Raw genomic sequence first — 13,722 nt, forward strand, 5'->3', positions numbered from 1 at the left:
CAAGATCAAAAACTGAAAACAACAGTTTTTGCTGCTAAATTGCTATTCAGTAGCAAAAGCAAACACCCAACCATGCTAAACCCTAGGATTGAACAAGACACCCTTAGATCTTCAGTCTAATGTTCTCACAACTGAGCTATTTCGCCAAGCTCTACTAATAAGAAATTCTTTTATTGGGGCTAATAATAATGCAAACTGTAATAACATGAAATGAACTTGAAGACCAGAACCTGATCACGGCAGTTTCTGCTGCTAAATTGCTATTCTGTAACAAAAAAACAGCAACTAAATATGCAGAAACCCGGGATCGAACCAGGGACCTTTAGATCTTTAGTCTAACGCTCTACCAACTGAGCTATTTCGGCTAATTGTGAAAAATGTGAAGCCGTATTTGGGGTTTTAGGCTGGGGAAAAAAAGAGCATTAAGTGTTCTTGATGAACAACACCTGATAATGAAAGATTCTGCTGGTAAATTGCTATTCTGTAACAAAAATACAGCAACTAAACATGCCGAATCCTGGGATCGAACCCAGGAGCTTTAGATCTTCAGTTTAATGCTCTCACAAAAGAGCTATTGTTTGTAAGTCTGACGTTTAGAAAGTCTTTTTTGGTGTTTAAGATAAGGCAAACTGAAAGAACATCAAGTGTCCTAGAGGGCGAAACCTGAAAATGAAAGTTTCTGCTGCTAAATTTCTTTTTGCTGACTTGCTACTCAGTAACAAACTGCAAACACCCAAACATGTGGAAACCCACGATCGTACTAGGGATTTTAAGGTCTTCAGTCTATTGCTCTCACAACTGAGCTATTTTGGCAAGCTATACTGATAAGAATGTCTTTTTTTAGGAGCTAAAGATTTTGCAAACTGAAATAACATAAAATGCTTTTCAAGATCAAAACCTGAACACAACAGTTTTTGCTGCTAAATTGCTATTCAGTAGCAAAAGCAAACACCCAACCATGCTAAACCCCAGGATTGAACAAGACACCCTTAGATCTTCAGTCTAATGTTGTCTCAACTGAGCTATTTCGCCAAGCTCTACTAATAAGAAATTATTTTATTGGGGCTAATAATAATGCAAACTGTAATAACATGAAATGTTCTTGAAGACCAGAACCTGAACACGGCAGTTTCTGCTGCTAAATTGCTATTCTGTAACAAAAAAAACAGCAACTAATTATGCCGAAACCCGGGATCGAACCAGGGACCTTTAGATCTTCAGTCTAACGCTCTCCCAACTGAGCTATTTCGGCTAATTGTGACAGATGTGAAGTCGTATTTGGGGTTTTAGGTTGGGAAAAAAAGAGCATCAAGTGTTCTTGAAGAGCAACACCTGATAATAAAAGATTCTGCTGGTAAATTGCTATTCTGTAACAAAAATACAGCTACTAAACATGCCGAAACCCAGGATCGAACCAGGGACCTTTAGATCTTCAGTCTAACGCTCTCCCAACTGAGCTATTTCGGCTAATTGTGACAAATGTGAAGTCGTATTTGGGGTTTTAGGTTGGGAAAAAAAGAGCATTAAGTGTTCTTGAAGAGCAACACCTTATAATGAAAAATTCTGCTGGTAAATTGCTATTCTGTAACAAAAATACAGCTACTAAACATGCCGAAACCCGGGATCGAACCAGGGACTTTTAGATCTTCAGTCTAATGCTCTCCCAAATGAGCTATTGCAGCTACGTCTGACATTTGGAAAGTCTTTTTTGGTGTTTAAGATAAGGCAAACTGAAAGAACATCAAGTGTCCTAGAGGGCGAAACCTGAAAATAAACATTTCTGCTGCTAAATTTCTTTTTTGCTGAATTGCTACTCAGTAACAAAATGCAAACACCCAAACATGTGGAAACCCACGATCGTACTAGGGATTTTAAGGTCTTCAGTCTATTGCTCTCACAACTGAGCTATTTTGGCAAGCTATACTGATAAGAATGTCTTTTTTTGGAGCTAAAGATTTTGCAAACTGAAATAACATAAAATGTTTTTCAAGATCAAAAACTGAAAACAACAGTTTTTGCTGCTAAATTGCTATTCAGTAGCAAAAGCAAACACCCAACCATGCTAAACCCCAGGATTGAACAAGACACCCTTAGATCTTCAGTCTAATGTTCTCACAACTGAGCTATTTCGCCAAGCTCTACTAATAAGAAATTCTTTTATTGGGGCTAATAATAATGCAAACTGTAATAACATGAAATGAACTTGAAGACCAGAACCTGAACACGGCAGTTTCTGCTGCTAAATTGCTATTCTGTAACAAAAAAACAGCAACTAAATATGCCAAAACCCGGGATCAAACCAGGGACCTTTAGATCTTTAGTCTAACGCTCTACCAACTGAGCTATATCGGCTAATTGAGAAAAATGTGAAGCCGTATTTGGGGTTTTAGGCTGGGGAAAAAAAGAGCATTAAGTGTTCTTGATGAACAACACCTGATAATGAAAGATTCTGCTGGTAAATTGCTATTCTGTAACAAAAATACAGCAACTAAACATGCCGAATCCTGGGACCGAACCCAGGAGCTTTAGATCTTCAGTTTAATGCTCTCACAAAAGAGCTATTGTTTGTAAGTCTGACGTTTAGAAAGTCTTTTTTGGTGTTTAAGATAAGGCAAACTGAAAGAAGACCAGAACCTGAACACGGCAGTTTCTGCTGCTAAATTGCTATTCTGTAACAAAAAAAACAGCAACTAAATATGCCGAAACCCGGGATCGAACCAGGGACCTTTAGATCTTCAGTCTAACGCTCTCCCAACTGAGCTATTTCGGCTAATTGTGACAGAAGTGAAGTCGTATTTGGGGTTTTAGGTTGGGAAAAAAAAGAGCATCAAGTGTTCTTGAAGAGCAACACCTGATAATAAAAGATTCTGCTGGTAAATTGCTATTCTGTAACAAAAATACAGCTACTAAACATGCCGGAACCCGGGATCGAACCAGGGACTTATAGATCTTCAGTCTAATGCTCTCCCAAATGAGCTATTGCAGCTACGTCTGACATTTGGAAAGTCTTTTTTGGTGTTTAAGATAAGGCAAACTGAAAGAACATCAAGTGTCCTAGAGGGCGAAACCTGAAAATAAACGTTTCTGCTGCTAAATTTCTTTTTGCCGAATTGCTACTCAGTAACAAAATGCAAACACCCAAACATGTGGAAACCCACGATCGTACTAGGGATTTTAAGGTCTTCAGTCTATTGCTCTCACAACTGAGCTATTTTGGCAAGCTATACTGATAAGAATGTCTTTTTTTGGAGCTAAAGATTTTGCAAACTGAAATAACATAAAATGTTTTTCAAGATCAAAAACTGAAAACAACAGTTTTTGCTGCTAAATTGCTATTCAGTAGCAAAAGCAAACACCCAACCATGCTAAACCCCAGGATTGAACAAGACACCCTTAGATCTTCAGTCTAATGTTGTCACAACTGAGCTATTTCGCCAAGCTCTACTAATAAGAAATTCTTTTATTGGGGCTAATAATAATGCAAACTGTAATAACATGAAATGATCTTGAAGACCAGAACCTGAACACGGCAGTTTCTGCTGCTAAATTGCTATTCTGTAACAAAAAAACAGGAACTAAATATGCCGAAACCCGGGATCGAACCAGGAACCTTTAGCTCTTCAGTCTAACGCTCTCCCAACTGAGCTATTTCGGCTAATTGTGAAAGATGTGAAGCTGTATTTGGGGTTTTAGGCTGGGGAAAAAAAGAGCATTAAGTGTTCTTGATGAACAACACCTGATAATGAAAGATTCTGCTGGTAAATTGCTATTCTGTAACAAAAATACAGCAACTAAACATGCCGAATCCTGGGATCGAACCCAGGAGCTTTAGATCTTCAGTTTAATGCTCTCACAAAAGAGCTATTGCGTGTAAGTCTGACGTTTAGAAAGTCTTTTTTGGTGTTTAAGATAAGGCAAACTGAAAGAACATCAAGTGTCCTAGAGGGCGAAACCTGAAAATGAAAGTTTCTGCTGCTAAATTTCTTTTTGCTGACTTGCTACTCAGTAACAAACTGCAAACACCCAAACATGTGGAAACCTACGATCGTACTAGGGATTTTAAGGTCTTCAGTCTATTGCTCTCACAACTGAGCTATTTTGGCAAGCTATACTGATAAGAATGTCTTTTTTTAGGAGCTAAAGATTTTGCAAACTGAAATAACATAAAATGCTTTTCAAGATCAAAACCTGAACACAACAGTTTTTGCTGCTAAATTGCTATTCAGTAGCAAAAGCAAACACCCAACCATGCTAAACCCCAGGATTGAACAAGACACCCTTAGATCTTCAGTCTAATGTTGTCACAACTGAGCTATTTCGCCAAGCTCTACTAATAAGAAATTATTTTATTGGGGCTAATAATAATGCAAACTGTAATAACATGAAATGTTCTTGAAGACCAGAACCTGAACACTGCAGTTTCTGCTGCTAAATTGCTATTCTGTAACAAAAAAAACAGCAACTAAATATGCCGAAACCGAACCAGGGACCTTTAGATCTTCAGTCTAACGCTCTCCCAACTGAGCTATTTCGGCTAATTGTGACAGATGTGAAGTCGTATTTGGGGTTTTAGGTTGGGAAAAAAAGAGCATCAAGTGTTCTTGAAGAGCAACACCTGATAATAAAAGATTCTGCTGGTAAATTGCTATTCTGTAACAAAAATACAGCTACTAAACATGCCGAAACCCGGGATCGAACCAGGGACTTATAGATCTTCAGTCTAATGCTCTCCCAAATGAGCTATTGCAGCTACGTCTGACATTTGGAAAGTCTTTTTTGGTGTTTAAGATAAGGCAAACTGAAAGAACATCAAGTGTCCTAGAGGGCGAAACCTGAAAATAAACGTTTCTGCTGCTAAATTTCTTTTTGCTGAATTGCTACTCAGTAACAAAATGCAAACACCCAAACATGTGGAAACCCACAATCGTACTAGGGATTTTAAGGTCTTCAGTCTATTGCTCTCACAACTGAGCTATTTTGGCAAGCTATACTGATAAGAATGTCTTTTTTTGGAGCTAAAGATTTTGCAAACTGAAATAACATAAAATGTTTTTCAAGATCAAAAACTGAAAACAACAGTTTTTGCTGCTAAATTGCTATTCAGTAGCAAAAGCAAACACCCAACCATGCTAAACCCCAGGATTGAACAAGACACCCTTAGATCTTCAGTCTAATGTTGTCACAACTGAGCTATTTCGCCAAGCTCTACTAATAAGAAATTCTTTTATTGGGGCTAATAATAATGCAAACTGTAATAACATGAAATGTTCTTGAAGACCAGAACCTGAACACGGCAGTTTCTGCTGTTAAATTGCTATTCTGTAACAAAAAAACCAGCAACTAAATATGCCAAAACCCAGGATCGAACCAGGGACCTTTAGATCTTCAGTCTAACGCTCTCCCAACTGAGCTATTTCGGCTAATTGAGGCAGATGTGAAGTCGTATTTGGGGTTTTAGGTTGGGAAAAAAAGAGCATCAAGTGTTCTTGAAGAGCAACACCTGATAATAAAAGATTCTTCTTGTAAATTGCTATTCTGTAACAAAAATACAGCTACTAAACATGCCGAAACCTGGGATCGAACCAGTGACTTATAGATCTTCAGTCTAATGCTCTCCCAAATGAGCTATTGCAGCTACGTCTGACATTTGGAAAGTCTTTTTTTGGTGTTTAAGATAAGGCAAACTGAAAGAACATCAAGTGTCCTAGAGGGCGAAACCTGAAAATAAACGTTTCTGCTGCTAAATTTCTTTTTGCTGAATTGCTACTCAGTAACAAAATGCAAACACCCAAACATGTGGAAACCCACGATCGTACTAGGGATTTTAAGGTCTTCAGTCTATTGCTCTCACAACTGAGCTATTTTGGCAAGCTATACTGATAAGAATGTCTTTTTTTGGAGCTAAAGATTTTGCAAACTGAAATAACATAAAATGTTTTTCAAGATAAAAAACTGAAAACAACAGTTTTTGCTGCTAAATTGCTATTCAGTAGCAAAAGCAAACACCCAACCATGCTAAACCCCAGGATTGAACAAGACACCCTTAGATCTTCAGTCTAATGTTGTCACAACTGAGCTATTTCGCCAAGCTCTACTAATAAGAAATTATTTTATTGGGGCTAATAATAATGCAAACTGTAATAACATGAAATGATCTTGAAGACCAGAACCTGAACACGGCAGTTTCTGCTGCTAAATTGCTATTCTGTAACAAAAAAACAGCAACTAAATATGCCAAAACCCGGGATCGAACCAGGGACCTTTAGATCTTCAGTCTAACGCTCTCCCAACTGAGCTATTTCGGCTAATTGTGAAAGATGTCAAGCTGTATTTGGGGTTTTAGGCTGGGGAAAAAAAGAGCATTAAGTGTTCTTGATGAACAACACCTGATAATGAAAGATTCTGCTGGTAAATTGCTATTCTGTAACAAAAATACAGCAACTAAACATGCCGAATCCTGGGATCGAACCCAGGAGCTTTAGATCTTCAGTTTAATGCTCTCACAAAAGAGCTATTGCGTGTAAGTCTGACGTTTAGAAAGTCTTTTTTGGTGTTTAAGATAAGGCAAACTGAAAGAACATCAAGTGTCCTAGAGGGCGAAACCTGAAAATGAAAGTTTCTGCTGCTAAATTTCTTTTTGCTGACTTGCTACTCAGTAACAAACTGCAAACACCCAAACATGTGGAAACCCACGATCGTACTAGGGATTTTAAGGTCTTCAGTCTATTGCTCTCACAACTGAGCTATTTTGGCAAGCTATACTGATAAGAATGTCTTTTTGTAGGAGCTAAAGATTTTGCAAACTGAAATAACATAAAATGCTTTTCAAGATCAAAACCTGAACACAACAGTTTTTGCTGCTAAATTGCTATTCAGTAGCAAAAGCAAACACCCAACCATGCTAAACCCCAGGATTGAACAAGACACCCTTAGATCTTCAGTCTAATGTTGTCACAACTGAGCTATTTCGCCAAGCTCTACTAATAAGAAATTATTTTATTGGGGCTGATAATAATGCAAACTGTAATAACATGAAATGTTCTTGAAGACCAGAACCTGAACACGGCAGTTTCTGCTGCTAAATTGCTATTCTGTAACAAAAAAACAGCAACTAAATATGCCGAAACCCGGGATCGAACCAGGGACCTTTAGATCTTCAGTCTAACGCTCTCCCAACTGAGCTATTTTGGCTAATTGTGAAAGATGACAAGCTGTATTTGGGGTTTTAGGCTGGGGAAAAAAAGAGCATTAAGTGTTCTTGATGAACAACACCTGATAATGAAAGATTCTGCTGGTAAATTGCTATTCTGTAAAAAAAATACAGCAACTAAACATGCCGAATCCTGGGATCGAACCCAGGAGCTTTAGATCTTCAGTTTAATGCTCTCAAAAAAGAGCTAGTGCGTGTAAGTCTGACGTTTAAAAAGTCTTTTTTGGTGTTTAAGATAAGGCAAACTGAAAGAACATCAAGTGTCCTAGAGGGCGAAACCTGAAAATGAAAGTTTCTGCTGCTAAATTTCTTTTTGCTGACTTGCTACTCAGTAACAAACTGCAAACACCCAAACATGTGGAAACCCACGATCGTACTAGGGATTTTAAGGTCTTCAGTCTATTGCTCTCACAACTGAGCTATTTTGGCAAGCTATACTGATAAGAATATCTTTTTTTAGGAGCTAAAGATTTTGCAAACTGAAATAACATAAAATGCTTTTCAAGATCAAAACCTGAACACAACAGTTTTTGCTGCTAAATTGCTATTCAGTAGCAAAAGCAAACACCCAACCATGCTAAACCCCAGGATTGAACAAGACACCCTTAGATCTTCAGTCTAATGTTGTCACAACTGAGCTATTTCGCCAAGCTCTACTAATAAGAAATTATTTTATTGGGGCTAATAATAATGCAAACTGTAAAAACATGAAATGTTCTTGAAGACCAGAACCTGAACACGGCAGTTTCTGCTGCTAAATTGCTATTCTGTAACAAAAAAAAACAGCAACTAAATATGCCGAAACCCGGGATCGAACAAGGGACCTTTAGATCTTCAGTCTAACGCTCTCCCAACTGAGCTATTTCGGCTAATTGTGATAGATGTGAAGTCGTATTTGGGGTTTTAGGTTGGGAAAAAAAGAGCATCAAGTGTTCTTGAAGAGCAACACCTTATAATGAAAGATTCTGCTGGTAAATTGCTATTCTGTAACAAAAATACAGCTACTAAACATGCCGAAACCCGGGATCGAACCAGGGACTTATAGATCTTCATTCTAATGCTCTCCCAAATCAGCTTTTGCAGCTACGTCTGACACTTGGAAAGTCTTTTTTGGTGTTTAAGATAAGGCAAACTGAAAGAACATCAAGTGTCCTAGAGGGCGAAACCTGAAAATAAACGTTTCTGCTGCTAAATTTCTTTTTGCTGAATTGCTACTCAGTAACAAAATGCAAACACCCAAACATGTGGAAACCCACGATCGTACTAGGGATTTTAAGGTCTTCAGTCTATTGCTCTCACAACTGAGCTATTTTGGCAAGCTATACTGATAAGAATGTCTTTTTTTGGAGCTAAAGATTTTGCAAACTGAAATAGCATAAAATGTTTTTCAAGATCAAAAACTGAAAACAACAATTTTTGCTGCTAAATTGCTATTCAGTAGCAAAAGCAAACACCCAACCATGCTAAACCCCAGGATTGAACAAGACACCCTTAGATCTTCAGTCTAATGTTCTCACAACTGAGCTATTTCGCCAAGCTCTACTAATAAGAAATTCTTTTATTGGGGCTAATAATAATGCAAACTGTAATAACATGAAATGATCTTGAAGACCAGAACCTGAACACGGCAGTTTCTGCTGCTAAATTGCTATTCTGTAACAAAAAAACAGCAACTAAATATGCCGAAACCCGGGATCGAACCAGGGACCTTTAGATCTTCAGTCTAACGCTATCCCAACTGAGCTATTTCGGCTAATTGTGAAAGATGTCAAGCTGTATTTGGGGTTTTAGGCTGGGGAAAAAAAGAGCATTAAGTGTTCTTGATGAACAACACCTGATAATGAAAGATTCTGCTGGTAAATTGCTATTCTGTAACAAAAATACAGCAACTAAACATGCCGAATCCTGGGATCGAACCTAGGAGCTTTAGATCTTCAGTTTAATGCTCTCACAAAAGAGCTATTGCGTGTAAGTCTGACGTTTAGAAAGTCTTTTTTGGTGTTTAAGATAAGGCAAACTGAAAGAACATCAAGTGTCCTAGAGGGCGAAACCTGAAAATGAAAGTTTCTGCTGCTAAATTTCTTTTTGCTGACTTGCTACTCAGTAACAAACTGCAAACACCCAAACATGTGGAAACCCACGATCGTACTAGGGATTTTAAGGTCTTCAGTCTATTGCTCTCACAACTGAGCTATTTTGGCAAGCTATACTGATAAGAATGTCTTTTTGTAGGAGCTAAAGATTTTGCAAACTGAAATAACATAAAATGCTTTTCAAGATCAAAACCTGAACACAACAGTTTTTGCTGCTAAATTGCTATTCAGTAGCAAAAGCAAACACCCAACCATGCTAAACCCCAGGATTGAACAAGACACCCTTAGATCTTCAGTCTAATGTTGTCACAACTGAGCTATTTCGCCAAGCTCTACTAATAAGAAATTATTTTATTGGGGCTGATAATAATGCAAACTGTAATAACATGAAATGTTCTTGAAGACCAGAACCTGAACACGGTAGTTTCTGCTGCTAAATTGCTATTCTGTAACAAAAAAACAGCAACTAAATATGCCGAAACCCGGGATCGAACCAGGGACCTTTAGATCTTCAGTCTAACGCTCTCCCAACTGAGCTATTTTGGCTAATTGTGAAAGATGACAAGCTGTATTTGGGGTTTTAGGCTGGGGAAAAAAAGAGCATTAAGTGTTCTTGATGAACAACACCTGATAATGAAAGATTCTGCTGGTAAATTGCTATTCTGTAAAAAAAATACAGCAACTAAACATGCCGAATCCTGGGATCGAACCCAGGAGCTTTAGATCTTCAGTTTAATGCTCTCACAAAAGAGCTAGTGCGTGTAAGTCTGACGTTTAAAAAGTCTTTTTTGGTGTTTAAGATAAGGCAAACTGAAAGAACATCAAGTGTCCTAGAGGGCGAAACCTGAAAATGAAAGTTTCTGCTGCTAAATTTCTTTTTGCTGACTTGCTACTCAGTAACAAACTGCAAACACCCAAACATGTGGAAACCCACGATCGTACTAGGGATTTTAAGGTCTTCAGTCTATTGCTCTCACAACTGAGCTATTTTGGCAAGCTATACTGATAAGAATATCTTTTTTTAGGAGCTAAAGATTTTGCAAACTGAAATAACATAAAATGCTTTTCAAGATCAAAACCTGAACACAACAGTTTTTGCTGCTAAATTGCTATTCAGTAGCAAAAGCAAACACCCAACCATGCTAAACCCCAGGATTGAACAAGACACCCTTAGATCTTCAGTCTAATGTTGTCACAACTGAGCTATTTCGCCAAGCTCTACTAATAAGAAATTATTTTATTGGGGCTAATAATAATGCAAACTGTAAAAACATGAAATGTTCTTGAAGACCAGAACCTGAACACGGCAGTTTCTGCTGCTAAATTGCTATTCTGTAACAAAAAAAAACAGCAACTAAATATGCCGAAACCCGGGATCGAACCAGGGACCTTTAGATCTTCAGTCTAACGCTCTCCCAACTGAGCTATTTCGGCTAATTGTGACAGATGTGAAGTCGTATTTGGGGTTTTAGGTTGGGAAAAAAAGAGCATCAAGTGTTCTTGAAGAGCAACACCTTATAATGAAAGATTCTGCTGGTAAATTGCTATTCTGTAACAAAAACACAGCTACTAAACATGCCGAAACCTGGGATCGAACCAGGGACTTATAGATCTTCAGTCTAATGCTCTCCCAAATCAGCTTTTGCAGCTACGTCTGACACTTGGAAAGTCTTTTTTGGTGTTTTAGATAAGGCAAACTGAAAGAACATCAAGTGTCCTAGAGGGCGAAACCTGAAAATAAACGTTTCTGCTGCTAAATTTCTTTTTGCTGAATTGCTACTCAGTAACAAAATGCAAACACCCAAACATGTGGAAACCCAAGATCGTACTAGGGATTTTAAGGTCTTCAGTCTATTGCTCTCACAACTGAGCTATTTTGGCAAGCTATACTGATAAGAATGTCTTTTTTTGGAGCTAAAGATTTTGCAAACTGAAATAGCATAAAATGTTTTTCAAGATCAAAAACTGAAAACAACAGTTTTTGCTGCTAAATTGCTATTCAGTAGCAAAAGCAAACACCCAACCATGCTAAACCCAGGGATTGAACAAGACACCCTTAGATCTTCAGTCTAATGTTCTCACAACTGAGCTATTTCGCCAAGCTCTACTAATAAGAAATTCTTTTATTGGGGCTAATAATAATGCAAACTGTAATAACATGAAATGATCTTGAAGACCAGAACCTGAACACGGCAGTTTCTGCTGCTAAATTGCTATTCTGTAACAAAAAAACAGCAACTAAATATGCCGAAACCCAGGATCGAACCAGGGACCTTTAGATCTTCAGTCTAACGCTCTCCCAACTGAGCTATTTCAGCTAATTGTGAAAGATGTCAAGCTGTATTTGGGGTTTTAGGCTGGGGAAAAAAAGAGCATTAAGTGTTCTTGATGAACAACACCTGATAATGAAAGATTCTGCTGGTAAATTGCTATTCTGTAACAAAAATACAGCAACTAAACATGCCGAATCCTGGGATCGAACCCAGGAGCTTTAGATCTTCAGTTTAATGCTCTCACAAAAGAGCTATTGCGTGTAAGTCTGACGTTTAGAAAGTCTTTTTTGGTGTTTAAGATAAGGCAAACTGAAAGAACATCAAGTGTCCTAGAGGGCGAAACCTGAAAATGAAAGTTTCTGCTGCTAAATTTCTTTTTGCTGACTTGCTACTCAGTAACAAACTGCAAACACCCAAACATGTGGAAACCCACGATCGTACTAGGGATTTTAAGGTCTTCAGTCTATTGCTCTCACAACTGAGCTATTTTGGCAAGCTATACTGATAAGAATGTCTTTTTTTAGGAGCTAAAGATTTTGCAAACTGAAATAACATAAAATGCTTAACAAGATCAAAACCTGAACACAACAGTTTTTGCTGCTAAATTGCTATTCAGTAGCAAAAGCAAACACCCAACCATGCTAAACCCCAGGATTGAACAAGACACCCTTAGATCTTCAGTCTAATGTTGTCACAACTGAGCTATTTTGCCAAGCTCTACTAATAAGAAATTATTTTATTGGGGGCTAATAATAATGCAAACTGTAATAACATGAAATGTTCTTGAAGACCAGAACCTGAACACGGCAGTTTCTGCTGCTAAATTGCTATTCTGTAACAAAAAAACCAGCAACTAAATATGCCGAAACCCGGGATCGAACCAGGGACCTTTAGATCTTCAGTCTAACGCTCTCCCGACTGAGCTATTTCGGCTAATTGTGACAGATATGAAGTCGTATTTGGGGTTTTAGGTTGGGGAAAAAAGAGCATCAAGTGTTCTTGAAGAGCAACACCTGATAATAAAAGATTCTGCTGGTAAATTGCTATTCTGTAACAAAAATACAGCTACTAAACATGCCGAAACCCGGGATCGAACCAGGGACTTATAGATCTTCAGTTTAATGCTCTCCCAAATGAGCTATTGCAGCTACGTCTGACATTTGGAAAGTCTTTTTTGGTGTTTAAGATAAGGCAAACTGAAAGAACATCAAGTGTCCTAGAGGGCGAAACCTGAAAATAAACGTTTCTGCTGCTAAATTTCTTTTTGCTGAATTGCTACTCAGTAACAAAATGCAAACACCCAAACATGTGGAAACCCACGATCGTACTAGGGATTTTAAGGTCTTCAGTCTATTGCTCTCACAACTGAGCTATTTTGGCAAGCTATACTGATAAGAATGTCTTTTTTTGGAGCTAAAGATTTTGCAAACTGAAATAACATAAAATGTTTTTCAAGATCAAAACCTGAAAACAACAGTTTTTGCTGCTAAATTGCTATTCAGTAGCAAAAGCAAACACCCAACCATGCTAAACCCCAGGATTGAACAAGACACCCTTAGATCTTCAGTCTAATGTTGTCACAACTGAGCTATTTCGCCAAGCTCTACTGATAAGAAATTCTTTTATTGGGGCTAATAATAATGCAAACTGTAATAACATGAAATGTTCTTGAAGACCAGAACCTGAACACGGCAGTTTCTGCTGTTAAATTGCTATTCTGTAACAAAAAAAACAGCAACTAAATATGCCGAAACCCAGGATCGAACCAGGGACCTTTAGATCTTCAGTATAACGCTCTCCCAACTGAGCTATTTCGGCTAATTGTGACAGATGTGAAGTCGTATTTGGGGTTTTAGGTTGGGAAAAAAAGAGCATCAAGTGTTCTTGAAGAGCAACACCTTATAATGAAAGATTCTGCTGGTAAATTGCTATTCTGTATCAAAAATACAGCTACTAAACATGCCGAAACCTAGGATCGAACCAGGGACTTATAGATCTTCAGTCTAATGCTCTCCCAAATGAGCTATTGCAGCTACGTCTGACATTTGGAAAGTCTTTTTTGGTGTTTAAGATAAGGCAAACTGAAAGAACATCAAGTGTCCTAGAGGGCGAAACCTGAAAATAAACGTTTCTGCTGCTAAATTTC

The 13,722-nt window shown here is 38.0% G+C and overlaps 17 non-coding genes across 17 annotated transcripts; all 17 read right to left on the reverse strand.

Moving 5' to 3' along the window:
* Nucleotides 1–292: 292 nt before the first annotated feature.
* On the reverse strand, nucleotides 293–365 carry TRNAF-AAA (transfer RNA phenylalanine (anticodon AAA)). Its single transcript has one exon. It is a non-coding gene; the product is annotated as a tRNA-Phe (tRNA).
* Nucleotides 366–1,179: 814 nt separating this feature from the next.
* Nucleotides 1,180–1,252, reverse strand: TRNAF-GAA (transfer RNA phenylalanine (anticodon GAA)). The gene has a single exon. It is a non-coding gene; the product is annotated as a tRNA-Phe (tRNA).
* A 142-nt stretch (nucleotides 1,253–1,394) lies between these two features.
* On the reverse strand, nucleotides 1,395–1,467 carry TRNAF-GAA (transfer RNA phenylalanine (anticodon GAA)). Its single transcript has one exon. It is a non-coding gene; the product is annotated as a tRNA-Phe (tRNA).
* A 142-nt stretch (nucleotides 1,468–1,609) lies between these two features.
* Nucleotides 1,610–1,682, reverse strand: TRNAF-GAA (transfer RNA phenylalanine (anticodon GAA)). The gene has a single exon. It is a non-coding gene; the product is annotated as a tRNA-Phe (tRNA).
* Nucleotides 1,683–2,279: 597 nt separating this feature from the next.
* TRNAF-AAA (transfer RNA phenylalanine (anticodon AAA)) lies at nucleotides 2,280–2,352 on the reverse strand. Its single transcript has one exon. It is a non-coding gene; the product is annotated as a tRNA-Phe (tRNA).
* Nucleotides 2,353–2,697: 345 nt separating this feature from the next.
* TRNAF-GAA (transfer RNA phenylalanine (anticodon GAA)) lies at nucleotides 2,698–2,770 on the reverse strand. Its single transcript has one exon. It is a non-coding gene; the product is annotated as a tRNA-Phe (tRNA).
* An 812-nt stretch (nucleotides 2,771–3,582) lies between these two features.
* TRNAF-GAA (transfer RNA phenylalanine (anticodon GAA)) lies at nucleotides 3,583–3,655 on the reverse strand. The gene has a single exon. It is a non-coding gene; the product is annotated as a tRNA-Phe (tRNA).
* Nucleotides 3,656–5,347: 1,692 nt separating this feature from the next.
* Nucleotides 5,348–5,420, reverse strand: TRNAF-GAA (transfer RNA phenylalanine (anticodon GAA)). Its single transcript has one exon. It is a non-coding gene; the product is annotated as a tRNA-Phe (tRNA).
* Nucleotides 5,421–6,232: 812 nt separating this feature from the next.
* Nucleotides 6,233–6,305, reverse strand: TRNAF-GAA (transfer RNA phenylalanine (anticodon GAA)). Its single transcript has one exon. It is a non-coding gene; the product is annotated as a tRNA-Phe (tRNA).
* Nucleotides 6,306–7,118: 813 nt separating this feature from the next.
* On the reverse strand, nucleotides 7,119–7,191 carry TRNAF-GAA (transfer RNA phenylalanine (anticodon GAA)). Its single transcript has one exon. It is a non-coding gene; the product is annotated as a tRNA-Phe (tRNA).
* An 815-nt stretch (nucleotides 7,192–8,006) lies between these two features.
* On the reverse strand, nucleotides 8,007–8,079 carry TRNAF-GAA (transfer RNA phenylalanine (anticodon GAA)). The gene has a single exon. It is a non-coding gene; the product is annotated as a tRNA-Phe (tRNA).
* An 811-nt stretch (nucleotides 8,080–8,890) lies between these two features.
* TRNAF-GAA (transfer RNA phenylalanine (anticodon GAA)) lies at nucleotides 8,891–8,963 on the reverse strand. Its single transcript has one exon. It is a non-coding gene; the product is annotated as a tRNA-Phe (tRNA).
* Nucleotides 8,964–9,776: 813 nt separating this feature from the next.
* TRNAF-GAA (transfer RNA phenylalanine (anticodon GAA)) lies at nucleotides 9,777–9,849 on the reverse strand. The gene has a single exon. It is a non-coding gene; the product is annotated as a tRNA-Phe (tRNA).
* An 815-nt stretch (nucleotides 9,850–10,664) lies between these two features.
* Nucleotides 10,665–10,737, reverse strand: TRNAF-GAA (transfer RNA phenylalanine (anticodon GAA)). Its single transcript has one exon. It is a non-coding gene; the product is annotated as a tRNA-Phe (tRNA).
* Nucleotides 10,738–11,548: 811 nt separating this feature from the next.
* On the reverse strand, nucleotides 11,549–11,621 carry TRNAF-GAA (transfer RNA phenylalanine (anticodon GAA)). Its single transcript has one exon. It is a non-coding gene; the product is annotated as a tRNA-Phe (tRNA).
* Nucleotides 11,622–12,436: 815 nt separating this feature from the next.
* On the reverse strand, nucleotides 12,437–12,509 carry TRNAF-GAA (transfer RNA phenylalanine (anticodon GAA)). The gene has a single exon. It is a non-coding gene; the product is annotated as a tRNA-Phe (tRNA).
* Nucleotides 12,510–13,321: 812 nt separating this feature from the next.
* Nucleotides 13,322–13,394, reverse strand: TRNAF-GAA (transfer RNA phenylalanine (anticodon GAA)). Its single transcript has one exon. It is a non-coding gene; the product is annotated as a tRNA-Phe (tRNA).
* Nucleotides 13,395–13,722: the final 328 nt, after the last annotated feature.

The sequence above is a fragment of the Pseudophryne corroboree genome, unplaced genomic scaffold (genome assembly GCF_028390025.1).
Source record: "Pseudophryne corroboree isolate aPseCor3 unplaced genomic scaffold, aPseCor3.hap2 scaffold_801, whole genome shotgun sequence".
Taxonomy (NCBI): domain Eukaryota; kingdom Metazoa; phylum Chordata; class Amphibia; order Anura; family Myobatrachidae; genus Pseudophryne; species Pseudophryne corroboree.